The 2,500-nt window shown below is 56.5% G+C and overlaps 1 non-coding gene across 1 annotated transcript in view; it reads left to right on the top strand.

The window, feature by feature from the left end:
* Positions 1-2,239: 2,239 nt before the first annotated feature.
* The window catches only part of LOC126320234 (small subunit ribosomal RNA), a 1,893-nt gene continuing 1,632 nt past the window's right edge, over positions 2,240-2,500 (top strand). Inside the window, exon 1 of the ribosomal RNA XR_007557971.1 lies at positions 2,240-2,500. This exon is cut by the window's right edge and continues 1,632 nt beyond it. This is a non-coding gene — a ribosomal RNA (small subunit ribosomal RNA).

The following is a 2,500-nucleotide window of genomic DNA, read 5'->3' as shown; positions in this document are numbered from 1 at the left end:
CCCTTAACCTAACTCAAGTTGTCCCTTAACCTAACCCACGTTGTCCCTTAACCTAACCCACGTTGTCCCTTAACCTAACCCACGTTGTCCCTTAACCTAACCCACGTTGTCCCTTAACCTAACCCACGTTGTCCCTTAACCTAACCCACGTTGTCCCTTAACCTAACCCACGTTGTCCCTTAACCTAACCCACGTTGTCCCTTAACCTAACCCACGTTGTCCCTTAACCTAACCCACGTTGTCCCTTAACCTAACCCACGTTGTCCCTTAACCTAACCCACGTTGTCCCTTAACCTAACCCACGTTGTCCCTTAACCTAACCCACGTTGTCCCTTAACCTAACCCACGTTGTCCCTTAACCTAACCCACGTTGTCCCTTAACCTAACCCACGTTGTCCCTTAACCTAACCCACGTTGTCCCTTTGCCTAACATAGTTCACTGCTCGGAATCTCTGGTGTCGTTGTTATCCTCATGTAGATGTCTTGCGAGTGTTGCTTACTTTCCACATATTCCCGCTATCCACTGTCAATTGTACTGCAATAGGACTATATCGGCCCCCCCCCCCTCTGTCCCCCTCTTTGTGTCTCTGTCCTCTCAAGCTGGTCGGTCTGGCGTGTGAGTGTTAAATGAGCCTCGCAGCTGTTCAGTTGCATTCAGATGTCGACGCCCTCAGTGTACGTCGTGGTATGGTCTGTGTCCATTGTCCGCTGATGTCGTACGCGTAACCCACACGCTGTACCGATCATCGGTAGTTACGTACAGAGTGAAGTAGTGTGATACGTGTGACTGTACGCTGGCTGTGCCCAACGGTGTCGAATCTCAATTTCCATATGTTGTGCTCGATGCTACTTGTCTCGTCTCCCAATAACAGCTAGGTTGCACTGTGGTACGCCGTAGAGGCGTGTGGGAGGAACGTACGAACGCATTGTATGTCACCCTGGGTCGCTGGGGGTGGTGGTGCGGTGAGTCAGGTCAGGTCAGGTCAGGTCAGGTCAGCGTGAGCCGTCTGATGTAGTGACGCGTGTATTCCGACTTTGTCGTATTGCCTCACACAAAGTGCTACCCTGGTGGACCGCGTTCCATATCTGGGACATGCCGCAGATGCCGGTTGACAGTGGATCGCGGAAGGGACATCGCATACTTGCGCGGGCCACCTTCCACGTGTTCTCTTCTGCACATGTCGCAGTGTGTATGTGGTCTGATGTAGCGTGTCGTGACACATGACATCCTGGCATGCAAGAATTGTTGAATTCGCAAATGTAGGTGGACATCTACGTTTACTGCCCAAGATACGCAAATGAACTGGAAATCCGTTGTTGAGCGGTTGTTCACGCTGGAGGTGAATCTGTGATGGCGACGATCGGTACAGCTATTAACCGGTTGTTTCAGCGGTACCCGCCACATCCACACACGTGACTAGGCCCATGTGGGTATGAAGCGATACGCGGCGGTGGCTTGGTGGGACTGTTCCCGGCCGGTGAAGGGGGGCCGCCCGGCGTGTTGGCCGCGCGCTGCGTGGGCGCACGCGCAACAGCCGGCTGGTGGGGGGCGCCGAGTGGCAGGAGCGCCAGCCGACGGGCCCGGCAGGCGGCGCAGCTACGCTGCGGCGCACCCTGCACGCGGCGCCTGGCGGCCAAAGTTGGTTCAGCCGAGCCCGGTGCGAAGCGCGGTGGACATCTGCAGTGTGCTGGTCTGATTGAGGACTGTGTGCGTTGAGGATGCGCCGCCGCCTGGCACTCGGCGCCGCGACGCCGTCTGCTGCTCGGTCGCCCCAGCGGTTCTCGCAGGTGGTTTGTATCGCAGTTGTGCGGACGTGTTGGCGCGTGCGCTGTGCTGGGAGAGTTCGCTTCTGCACCCAAGTGGGGCTTTGCCCTTGTGTGGCGCTGGCGTTGGAGCTGCCGGTCACCATAGGTGGCGCGTGTTGTCTCCCGCCGGCAATGCCACGACAGCACGCTCCCGGGCCTCTGTCGGCAGCGGCAAGCTCAGTTGGGAGCAAGGGTGTTCGCACTAAAACCGTCTACTCGCCTAACTCCGGGCGATTGCGCCTCTCTCGAAACCGACCAAGTACCTAGGACGGCGCTGCGCGCCGCCGGGACCTGAGAGGGTTTCGAGGTGTATCGTGCAGGGGAGCTCGGCCTCCTCCTGTTTGCAGAATAATTGAGCGGACGCTTGCGTGTTCGCGCGGGCCCCCGGGACACACTCCCGGGCGGCCGGCTGCTCAGCTCTAGTTGACGCAGCTCCCTGGTTGATCCTGCCAGTAGTCATATGCTTGTCTCAAAGATTAAGCCATGCATGTCTCAGTACAAGCCGCATTAAGGTGAAACCGCGAATGGCTCATTAAATCAGTTATGGTTCCTTAGATCGTACCCACGTTACTTGGATAACTGTGGTAATTCTAGAGCTAATACATGCAAACAGAGTCCCGACCAGAGATGGAAGGGACGCTTTTATTAGATCAAAACCAATCGGATTGGCTTGTCTGGTCCGTTTGCCTTGGTG

The sequence above is a fragment of the Schistocerca gregaria genome, unplaced genomic scaffold (genome assembly GCF_023897955.1).
Source record: "Schistocerca gregaria isolate iqSchGreg1 unplaced genomic scaffold, iqSchGreg1.2 ptg000705l, whole genome shotgun sequence".
NCBI classification, from domain to species: domain Eukaryota; kingdom Metazoa; phylum Arthropoda; class Insecta; order Orthoptera; family Acrididae; genus Schistocerca; species Schistocerca gregaria.
Note: the sequence above shows the minus strand (reverse complement) of the source record. Positions and strands in the feature narration are given on the sequence as shown.